This window comes from Mandrillus leucophaeus, unplaced genomic scaffold (assembly GCF_000951045.1).
Source record: "Mandrillus leucophaeus isolate KB7577 unplaced genomic scaffold, Mleu.le_1.0 Scaffold329, whole genome shotgun sequence".
Taxonomy (NCBI): Eukaryota; Metazoa; Chordata; class Mammalia; order Primates; family Cercopithecidae; genus Mandrillus; species Mandrillus leucophaeus.
Window position 1 is genome coordinate 1,137,991 of NW_012103465.1, and position 12,530 is coordinate 1,150,520.

Genomic DNA, 12,530 nt, shown 5'->3' on the forward strand with positions numbered 1-12,530 from the left:
TGTCTGTGGCCTCTTTCCATTCCACCACAGGCACTGTGACCAGGTCTCTCCCTTATACTATAGCCTTGGCTGGATCCCTAGTGCCCACACACTCTTGGTTCATGATAAGTTCTCTGGCCCCTCACATTCTAGACCCAACCTAGATAGTCTAGATGATCCTGTCCAGTAACCTGTATGCACTTTCCAGAACCCTCTCCGTGCTGTCTTCCTGCACACATGAGACCTGCCCTATGACCTCCATGCTTCCACCATGCTGAACACTTACAAATTCCCACATCAACCCAGTCCTGGCCAGGAATCTTGACTTTGAATCCCTCTATTTTTTTTCTGTTAGATTATCCTTTGACGTCAAATTCTATTCATCCTCCCAGATTCTATTCAACTAGCATTTCTTCACTGCTGTATTCTGGAACATCATAGACAGAATTAGTTGCTGTAATAGAGTGGATCTCAAACTCAGCTCTAGATCAGAATTACTTGGGAAGATTTTTTAACCTACAGGATACTGGACCCTCACCCTACATCTAGTAATTAAATGTTCTAGTGGTAGGGAAAAGGCATCTCTATTTTTAAAAAAGCCTCCAGAGTAAATTCTCCTGTGTAGCCAAGGATGAGAAACATCTTTCCAATCTCACGTTCTAAGCTTACCATCATCATTCACGCTATACTGAACTTACAGATTTTAAAAAATCACCATCTCCCTACCTAAATCAAGTTTTTGGGAAACTGTTTAGGGGGTGTCTTAGTCCATTTTGTATTACTACATCAGAATACCACAGATTGGGTAGTTTATAAATAACAGTAATTAATTTCTTACAGTTCTGGAGTCTGGGAAGTCCAAGGTTAAGGGACGATATCTGGTGAGGACCTTCTTGCTGTGCCTTACCATGGCAGAAGGCAGAGGGCCTTCTCTGTGCAACAGCAAGAGCAAGAGACAGAGAGGGTCCCCTTTATAACAACCCACTCTATTGACATTAGCCATTACATGAGAGTGGAGCTCTCATGGCTTACTCTGTTGTGGGAAGTCAGGGACCCTGAACGGAGTGATTGACTGAAGCCGTGGCAGAAGAACATAAATTGTGACGATTTCATGGACATTTATTAGTTCCCCAAATTTATACTTTTATAATTTCTTATGACTGTCTTTATTGTAATCTCTGAACATAAATTGTGAAGATTTCATGGACATTTATCACTTCCCCAATCAATACCCTTGTGATTTCCTATGCCTGTCTTTACTTTCATCTCTTAATCCTGTCATCTTCTTCGTAAACTGAGGAGGATGAATGTCGCCTCAGGACCCTGTGATGGTTGTGTCAACTGCACAACTTGTTTGTAGAGCATGTGTGTTTGAATATGAAATCTGGGCATCTTAAAAAAAGAACAGGATAACATTGATGTTCAGGGAACAAGGGAAGTAACTTTGAACTGGCCGCCAGTGAGCCGGATGGAACAGAGCCATATTTCTCCTCTTTCAAAAGCAAATAGGAGAAATATCGCTGAATTCTTTTTCTCAGCAAGGAACAACCTTGAGAAAGAGAATGCGCCCTGAGGGTAGGTTTGTAGATGGCCCCCTTAAGGCGTGCCGTCTTTTATGGTCAAGCGAAAAGGATGAAATAAGCCCCGGTCTCCTGTAGCGCTCCCAGGCTTATTAGGATGAGGAAATTCCCACCTAATAAATTTTGGTCAGACATGTTGTCTGCTCTCAAACCCTGTTTCCTGATAAGATGTTATCAATTACAATGCGGGCCGGAAACTTCATTAGCAATTTTAATTTCGCCCCATCCGGTTGGTCCTGTGATCTCACCCTGCCTCCATTTGCTTTGTGATATTTTATTACCTTGTGAAGCATGTGATCTCTGTGACCCACACCCTATTCGTGTACTCCCTCCCCTTTTGAAAATTGTTAATAAAAACTTGCTGGTTTTACCACTCGGGGAACATCATGGATCCTGCCGACACGTGATGTCTCCCCCGGACACCCAGCTTTAAATTTCTCTCTCTTGTGCTCTTTCTGTTTATTTCTCAAACCGGTGGAGACACCTAGGAAATAGAAAAGAACCCATGTAACCATCTGGAGCAGGTTCTCCCGATATTACTCACTTCTTAAAAGTCATACTTCTTTTTTGTTTTTTTTGTTTTGAGTCAAAGTTCACTCTTGTCACTCAGGGTGGAGTGCAATGGCATGATCTCAGCTCACTGCAACCTCCACCTCCTGGTTTCAAGCGATTCTCCTGCCTCAGCCTCCTGAGTAGCTGGGATTACAAGTGCCTGCCACCATGCCCAGCTAATTTTTGTGTTTTTAGTAGAGATGGGTTTCACCATATTGGCCAGGCTGGTCTTGAACTCCTGACAACAGGTGATACACCCACCTAGGTCTCCCAAAGTGCTGGGATTATAGGCGTGAGCCACCATGCCTAGCCAAAGTCACACTTATTAATACTGTCACAATGGCAATTAAATTTTAATATAAGTTTTGCAGGTGACACTTAAACCACAGCAGAAGTTTAAGCCTCATTTATTGCTAGTCTCTAGAACACAGTGCTAATGTAGTAGCCACCCTAACAAATAAGTCTGAAATGTAAATTCAATACATTTGGGAAAATGACCAATGAACTTGGTAAAACTATTTAATTTGAGAAGCAGCCCTGTGAGGCCCTGGGGCCATCCCATGTGGGGACAGATAGTTCGATAAAAGATCTTGTTGGAAAATAAACATGCAAACACATGTAACCACTGCCTCTCCTGCACAAGGGAATGCCATCTCCTCGAAAGGACCTCGAGAAGGATAATGGGAGGAGTTCTTGGTGGAAATGTAGATCAGGATTAGATTTACAGTATACCCTGAACAATCACTATTTCACCAATTTGTAAGGGATCATACCAAGTAATTAACCTCACCTCACTAATGTTTCCATGTGGATTTTTAAAAATGAAAACAGAAGGATTCTTTGATTAAAAATGTCTCTTCATTATACAATTTCTGTCAACTCTATCTTTTGCAATTATACCCCTATAAAGGAAAGGATGCAAATGATGGTTTAAAAATAACTACAAAACTAACAAATGAAAAGTATAAAAAATTTAGAAAAATGCAACAAATCAAAAAGAATAAAATAAAAAGAACAATTCCATTATAGAAGTGACTAATTATGCTTAACATTTCGGGTATGCTTGTGTGTGTGTAAAAATTCCTCTTACTTATAAAATTACATTGTATTATTTTATAACCAGTAATTTTTATTTAACATGCTATGAATAATGTCCTAGGCCATTAAGTAGTCTTCTCTACCTTATTGCTAATGGATATATGATTTCAGCTTAATAATGTGCCATAATTTGACCAATTCCCTGTGGCTACATTTCCAAGCCTCACTCCAAGTCTACTGTATCAGAATGATAAAACCCAGAATCTGTATCCCTGGTGATTCTGGTAACAAGAAAGTTTCAGCCAATAAAGTATGGTAACATTCACATAGTAAGAATATCCTATTACAGTAAAAGCAATGCCATTTCTTCACAGCATCTTCCTACACATAAAAATCAATGTATTGGTTGACATTTCTGTTCTCCTATGATTTTTTTTTGACCTGTTCTTTCTCTTTCTTTCTTTTGTTTTCTCTTTTTTTTTTGAGATAGGGTTCACTCTGTCCCCTAGACTGGAGTTCAGTGGCACAATCTTAGCTCACCACAACCTCCACCTCCTAGGTTCAAGCAATTCTCTTGCTTCAGCCTCTCAGGTAGCTGGGATTATTGGTGTGAGCCACTACCGCCTGGCTAATTTTTGTATTTTTAATAGAGACAGGGTTTCGCCATGTTGGCCAGGCTGGTCTTGAACTCCTGACCTCAAATGATTCACCCTTCTCAGCCTCCCAAAGTGCTGGAATTACAAGTGTGAGCCACCACACCCGGCCTTAACCATTTTCTTTTGCAATTAAAAAAAAAATTTCTCTTACTTAACCATATAAAATTTGGAAATGCAGAAAAGCCAAAAAGGAAAAATAATTCCCAGAGATAATCGCTGATAACATTTTGGGACTTTCCCAGGAATTTTTATTTACATTTTTACATCTATCTCCATATTATATACAACAATACTATTGTACTCTATTGGTTTATGACCTGCTTTTTCACTACTAGCAATATACTGTTAGCTTTCTTCTGTGTCAACACTTTTCATAGAGACTCACTCAACTACACATAAAGCTACAAAGCTCCTTAATTGTCATGTCATTTTGCTCATTTCTCCAGTTTGTTCTCAGAGGCAACATCAGAGACTAAGTAGATCTTAATTTTTCTTAATTTCAACAATGTTTTTTGACTATATTCCCTTAAATTCGGGACTCAACTATTTGCTTATAAAATTTGATTGGGAGTCAAAAATATCAAGTCTGTTAAGCTACAATTTCCTATATTTGCGTTTTTCTCTTTTAAAAAGATATTGGACAATATTTACTCGGCTCTAGTTTCCTGGCACCTCTCCAATTCTCTCTGAGTTCTCAGAGATTGCCAGCAGTGGTTTTTGTCACCCATCTGTGAGTTCTTTGAGTCTCTGTTGTTTGGACTTTCAAAGCCTATGGTAAATTAATTTGTTCAACAAATAATCTTTTGAATATTCTCAACAGTTGCAAGTCTCTATCTTTTGGGGGAAATTTGAGCCCTTAATACAACCCAAAATAATGGATGCCCAATTAAGTTAATAGGATATATGGCAAGTTGAAAAATATCATTTTTGGTTAAAAAACAAGATTTTGACTATAAAGTTACACAGCTGGTCTTCTTGTATAGCTCGCCAATTATCTCCAAAAAGAAAATGTAAAAGAGAAGCTTCAATAAAGTTTTGTGTTATACCAGCATCCATGCAATACATAAATAGCCTACAAAATAAGTACTAAGCTGGATGCGTCAGTTCTACTGTTTGATATCTTAAAAATCCAATTTTATTATATTATTAACAGTGTTAGTCTGCTTAGGCTGCCATAATAAAATTCCACAGATTAGCTGGCTTAAACAACAGAAATTTATTTTCTCAATGTTTTGGAGACTGGGAAGTCCAAGGTCAAGGTGCCAGACGGTTAGGTTCCTGGCAAGGGTTCCCTTCCTTGCTTGTAGTTTTCTGCCTTTTCCACTGCATCCTTACATGGCAGGGACAGCAAGCTATTGACTCTCTGATGTCTCTTTTTATAAGGGCATGAATTCTGCAGAACCAAGGCTCCACCCCATGACCTCATTCAAACTTAAATTGCTTCGTTACTCCAAATACAGCCATACTGGGGTTAGGATTTCAACCTGTGAATCTGGACGGGACACAATTCAGTCCATCGCAGACACTATAGTCACAGCTATTTATAATCCTAATACAGGGGCCACATTTAACAAAGCAAAAATCACAGCCTCTTGTTTGACAAGTTTAAGATGTATTTATGGGATTGATGGGATTTAGAAAATCAGGAATATCCTGACAAGTCCAGGAATCATCATCAATTAATTCCTTCCTGTGGGGAATTCTGTCAAAAGAATGTTTTTGTTGTTGTTGTTTGTTTGTTTGTTTTCACAATTTACCCTCACTTTTATTTTAATGGTTAAATAAATGTGTATAAATTTTAAGAAGCGTCTATGTTTCCACATGGTGTATAAAGAGTCAAAATAAATAAATAAATAAATAAATAAATAAATAAATAAATAAATAAAAACCTGTGTAAAAAGGAAAAGAAACTTAATTGTTGATTTCTCCCCTGTCCTCAGCTACTTTGGAGAACCCAAAAGGAAGGGAGCAGTAATAGCCTATCCTCCTCCTCCTCATCCTCAGTTCTCCAAACTGAGGGACAGAATTTGGGGTAAGAGAAGTGAAGGGCTCTTTAAATCCAGCAGGTAATTTTGCTTTTGGAGAAGATTTTGGGAAGGAGTGCTCTTTTCTTTTTTTTTTTTTTGTGGAGGAGTCTTTTGATCTGCAGGTTCGATTTGTTTGAAGGACGCTGTTAATTCTGTAGAGCCAGAATGGTTACGAGGAGAGGGAAGAAAGGCCAGCTGGTTTAGAATATGAGAAAGTCAAAATGGATGTCCACATTAGATCAGTGGCTCCTTCAGCGGCTCGGGGTAGAGAGGTGAGAGGACATGGATTAGAACTGCTGCTCTGGAATAAAGAGGTCCCTATGGGGATATGGTCTAGAAGCCTGAGGGCAGTGGGCTGAGTATTTAAGGATGGAGAACTGCCCTCAGTTATTTGTAAAAGCCCAGTTCCTCTGACTAGAGCACACATCATGGGTAAAATGAGAACACCTTTCAAAGGACACATCTACCCACACTGTTTCTAAAAGGAATGACCTGGTGGAACTACGATTATAAACTGTCAGGCTGTAAACCATTGTGTCCTGCGATTTTTTTGGTCACAAATACATAAATGTAATTTTCTCTATCGTGTAGATGTTTTACCAAGGACATAGCTGCTCCATGCTACAGCCATGATTCCAATTATTTTCCTTCCATTCTCAGGCTTGATTTAGGCTTCTTCATGACAAACCATTACTTTTCAATTTTAGTATGTATTTCTACTCATGAATCAATACAGACTACTCAGATGTACCATTTTCTTTTTGTTCTGCTACTCCTAAAAGACCAGATTGAAGGGATCTGTTTTTGTTTGCTTGCTTTTCTTAAATAGCTGCTATTTACAAGTCACACTGCCTGTGGTGCTTTCCATACGAAGAGTTTATTTACCAAGACACTAGCGTCTTTCTGTGCCAGGAAAGGGTAATACCTGTCTGACTACCTCAGCTGTTCCGGCCACATGTCCCAACATTATACCAGAAAATATACAACTGTCAATATAATAGTCATGGTGTGGATTTTTATAAAATAATGTCAAACTCTAGACATTGCTACCAAACTGATTCTGGGCTATCTTGAAGAATTTGCAGACAGCTCATTTCAATTCACTCTAGTCCATCAGCTTGAGCTTACCCAATTAAGCTCTCTTTACTGGACACTCAAGGAAGAAAAAGATACCATTTTAATCAGTGTACAAAGAAGAGAACAACACTAACCACTTGCTTCATTTAATTATTCTTCTCCCAGTTTCACGGTCTGAGCATTTCTCCCTTGAGATGGATGTGGTTTAAGGTAGACAGGTAGACTGTCTTAGGGTAGATTCCCCATATTCTTTTTTTTTTTTTTTGAGACGAAGTCTTGCTCTGTCGCCCAGGCTGGAGTGCTGTGGCGCAATCTCAGCTCACTGCAAGCTCCGCCTCCTGGGTTCACGCTGTTCTCCCACCTCAGCCTCCCAAGTAGCTGAGACTACAGGCGCCCACCAACACATTTTGTTTTTGTATTTTTAGTAGAGACAAGGTTTCACCGTGTAAACCAGGATGGTCTCGATCTCCTGACCTGGTCAGTGCTGGGAGAAGTGGGATTACACTCAGAACATCATTCAACAGGATGGATGTGATATCTACAGCTGGAATACTGGTCTTCTCTGTGTCTGTCTCTTATTAGTTCTGTGTATAACATATAGGATAATAATTACTATTTTGTCTAGTTACTTAGTTTTTTCTATCTTGCTCCATAGATTGTAAGCTTAAAAGATTTAGCAAGTACAAAGATTTATTCACCATCAAATCCAAGAGCAAAGTATGATACCTGGCACATAATAAGTATGCAATAAATATCATTGAATGCATAAGTAAATGAATTAATGAAGGCATTCTTTGTTTTTCTTCCTTCCCATTCCTTCTCCTTCTTCTTCCTTTTCTCCTCCTGCTCCTCCTCCTCTCCTTCTTCTACCTCTTCTTCCTCATCTCTTCTTTCCTTCTTCTTCCTACTCCTTCTTTTTCTTCTTTTCCTCCTTCTCTTCCTCCTCCTTTTTTTATTCTTCTTTTTCTTTATTTTTCCTCCTTGTCCTCTTTCTCCTTTTTTAATCCATTTCCACTTCTACCTTTCGACTGGTTCACGTCTTCTAAAGCAATTACCTCAGAATAAGGAGTTTATTTTCTCATTGACTTATTTCTTCCCTAATCATAGGTGTGTAGACTTAACTATCTGGGCTCCATCTATTTACTTAAAAAGTCTAATCATAAAGTTCTTTGAGTTAATGTCTCAGTGGCAAAACTAAATTATCTGATCAATCATATATTTCAAGTCAAAATCCATTTATTATCTAAACTCCTAAATATGACAATGTACTTTTGCTTCTCTTTTTTTCAGTGGATAGCGACATATTTGCATAAGACAGTTCCCACACCTTCTTCATCCCAACTCCCAAAGTTAGATAAACATAAACCAAATTTTAGGAATTTTCCTATACAGATGTACTGTGTGTGTTATTCCAGAAAACGGCACAGATATCTCAGGTGGTGAGAGTTGAAGTAGTATAGGAAAATGAATACATTCCAAACATGTATATAGACAGAGGACTCTGCTGCTTAGTGAAATTCAACATAAGGGTGGCCCTTCTTACACCTCATACAATGGTTTGTTTACTTAGCAAAGTAGCAGAAAGCAATATAAAGCAGATTCTCTAAGTGCCCAACATAAATAGCATTATTATAAGACACTGTATGTTCCTATTGCATACATGAAAAAACTATAAAAATGCACAGCTTCATCAAACTTCAAGCTAATTTCTCCCTTTTAGTGCTTTTGTCTCCTCTTTGAAAAGAGCTTGTCAGCATTTCTTGAAAGCAGCCATCAAATCAAACTCTCTTAAAACAAAGTTACTTATAACTTCTAAGAAACTGAATATATTATTTGGGTTTCCTCTTCACTCAAAGCCTTACAATTAGCAACTAAACCTACAGTTCATAAGTTGTGTAACACTAACGTAACACAATTTTTGTCCAACCAAAAGATTGGTGCAAAGCACTGGGTAGGACTATTGGGAGTATTTTGTGTATTTGTCAAATCTTTAACTGTCAAGCATCTTAAGGCAAAACAATTGAGATTGTGTTTTTTCAAATCAGAGATGATCTTCATGCATATCTTCAAAACCAATGAACACTTACTGAGATGACAAGTAGTGACCTAAACATTAGTAAAATAGTAATGTTAAGCATTTATAAAGGCAAAGATGGTTTGTTCATTTGTTTGAACATTGAGTGAGATCCCTAATCCATGTAGAATCCTGGTAGACTTACCCTGATGCTCTACCCATCAACAAAGAAAGCCCAAGATGTAAGAACTGCGTGGTCTCCAATAAACAGATGAAACAGGAGGTCAACCTTAAATAGAGGAATAACTGACTGAACTGGAACAGAACCAAGATTCTAAGGTATTTCTGTGAAAACTCTTTTATTAACAAGTGGTGGAAAACTCAACTACGTATAACTTGAATAGGAGCTTCATGGCTCACAAAACCCAAAAATACAGGATTAAAGTTCAATTTTCAAGAATACCTATTTTCAAGTTCTCCATTGCTGTTGTTAGGACTTGCTCTCTCACTCGTGTGTGCTCTCACTCTTTTGCTCTCTTTTTTTCTTGTTTTCTTGCTCTGCATTTCTCTGTTTTCACTTCCCCATTGGGCAGGCTTCCCCCTCATAGAACAAGATGATTACCAGCAACTGTAAAACAACAATGCTACAAGCTCAGCAACTTCTGTCCTTCCAAAACGTTCCAACAAAAGCCCAATATTGAGTTTTGTTGAACCATGTTAAATTAAAGACCCATCTCTGAATCCATTTCTGTGGCCAGGGGATCAATGCCAATGGACTAGCCTTGAGTCAGCCTTATCTAACCCAAAAGGAAGACTGGGCTTCCATTATCAGAAGAGAGGAGAGTATATTAAAGATAAGCAAAATCACAGCTAACTACTACTGAAAAAGAGGTAGAAACATTATAGAATAAGCTAAAAGAAACAGGACTGAGAAAATATCCATGCTTTGGGGGCAAATGGGAGGAAGGCGAGTCATGGAAAACACCCACTCTGCTCATCAACTTCTGAAATCTTGGAACTTGCATTAGCTTAAGCCCAGATTTTGCTTCCAGCAGCAGGTGGTTGTTGTGACAGGCTACTACAAGTCAATTGGTGGAAAATTTCTGGTTCTAGAACATGTTGAGTCTCTGACACTGCCTAGGTTGCCAACACTGTTTCTCTGTCCACACTCATTAACAACAGCTGGCACTGCTCCAAGCTTCAGATGTTCTGTTTACACCACTGGACCCCATAGCCAACAAGTAGATTAAGAATGAGCTGTTGACCAGAGGGTAACTCAGCCTGAACCAAAAGACTAAGGCACTGTAATCAAAGAGGGACAGATTCTGAAGCTCTCACGTTGTCGGTGGTAGTCAGGTAATCCTATGTCTTGGTTCACCTGGAACATCTCAGTTTGTACCTGCTGTCCTGGAGAAATGATAGATCCCACTGCCTTTCACCCTCAAAAGATTCCTGATTTGTATGATAAATGATTGAATCATCCTGCCTATAAGTTCACGCAATTTTGGGGGAGGTAGCCACTCACAACTGAGAGAGATGGGGAGACAGAAAGATGATTATGAGGAGACAAAGCAACACCTAAAAGCTGGAGACGATGTATCTGCTTCCCCACCATGGTACCAGGACACTGTCTGAGCCTGAAATGCCTTAAATTCCAGGAGACATTTCACTTCGATAACTTTTTATTTTTGACTTGAGCTACTTCGTATAGGTAGCTTTGATTAAAACAGAAATTCCTCCAATTTAAAGTAATGTATTTTTTTCCTGGGTCATTGCCAGACACTAGAGTTTGCTGAGAGTGTATTACTTTTGTTTGTTTTTACTAAAAATTTTACATGTTTTAATGTCTTACTCATTTCAAGTGCTTTTAAAATCTGCACCATGCTTTCCTGAACCCTTGCGGTGAATCAGTCTATTTGCAATTAGGCCTATTTCTACCACTGCGCTTTACCCAGTCCAGTGAAGACCACCCCATATTAAGATTACTTGGGATGAAGATGGAATTTCAAACAATCTCCTAGTCATTTGAAGGTCACCAGACTTGTAGAAAGACAAATGGTACCTTCATTCACTAAGTAAGGCCAGAATGCACCTTCTGGAGCATTTAACATGTATTCACAGAGGGACTAATTTATTTATGTTGCAGCATGAGCTATTATTCAATTAGTTCTCATAGCTTCCTGAGGCCTCTGCATGCCTCCCAGCAAAAAAAGCAGCACAGGTAAACACCGAACAGGTGGCATAAAGGTACATTTCCAATTTGATTAGATTTACATTGTTTAAAAAATGACACTTGACAAGTGAAATAAACATTTTCATGATTGCTTATGCCATAATCCCTCCATTCCCCTGACAAATAACTTTGGAGAAGCATTAGTGGAATCCTATATAGTATTTAAAAAATTGAAATAGCAGTCTGTATCTTCACTACATAATGCTTGGGGCACTTTATTTTGCCAAGAGAAAACTTTGCATAACAGGTAGACTTCAAAATCTCTCTGGGCTTTCCCTTTATATATTATCCATAAATGAATGAGACAAAAAAACCTACAGACTCAGTTGAGAAATGCTGTATCTGTTACAAGACAGAGGAAAGAAAGTATTTTGTACCTGGAAGAGTTGAGATTTCAAACCAAATAAAAAGACCAGTTTGGATGACAAGTAACTGCTTTGTTAGTTTTGCAATGCGATTTTTAAGATCTAGCTCTCTTCCCATTCAAACATGCATTTAACAGTAATTCTACATGGTTGTACTACCTAATCCTATTCAATAAATTCATCTTGTATTCATTTTTTAGAGAGCAAAATTTACCCACTGTAGTTCTCAGTGAAGTGAATCTATGATAATTGGCTAAAAGCGTGATGTGCATCTGTCTTCTTAGCTCAATCTCTTTGCTTTTATCTTGTTTTCTCTTTCATATTTATATTGATAGTCAACTGGGTATAAAATGAGCAGAGGCTAAATCTGGTCTAAATCTGGTCTATAGGAATATTTAATTTGGCCATGATACGTTTTAAAACTCAGAAGAATGTCACAGGAAACATGGATTTCTACCTAAAATAGTATGACAGGGCACACGAGGGTCTGAATTACTGTGTAGCAACAACCAACATGAGGGAAGTAGCTACTGCAACCTTTTGAATGGGTATGAGATCTCCAGTTGCCATAGTTGCCCCATTGTCTCTTCTTTGCAACTAGCCCACTTCATGCATTTCCATGACTTGCTTGGGCTGTATAGGCATTTGAGTCTGTGCCTCCCATATAATCAAGGACCCATTACAAAACTTCATGGATAACAAGTCTGCAACTTAAAATATCATGTACTTCCCTTCTATTATCGAGCACCACGAAATCATAAAAGCTAAGAAAAATGATAGCTAAACATATAATTGTATGCTTGTTTCAATCAATTGACGATTTTATTTTAAATGTGTAAGAGAAGTAGTTGTGCTTCTTGGCAATGACCTTATTTGGTCATTTTGTGCAGATACTCATTAGGGCAGGTTTAAACTCAAAGTCTAGAGCTATCAGATAAGTTCTGGTGAGTCAGTGACTATCATTCCCAAACAACATATTTTTATGTGAACATAGTACTGTTGACGGATT

The 12,530-nt window shown here is 38.4% G+C and overlaps 1 protein-coding gene across 1 annotated transcript in view; it reads right to left on the minus strand.

Annotated features, from left to right (window-relative positions):
- The window catches only part of LOC105545458 (histone-arginine methyltransferase CARM1-like), a 161,938-nt gene that overhangs the window by 98,043 nt on the left and 51,365 nt on the right, over nt 1–12,530 (minus strand).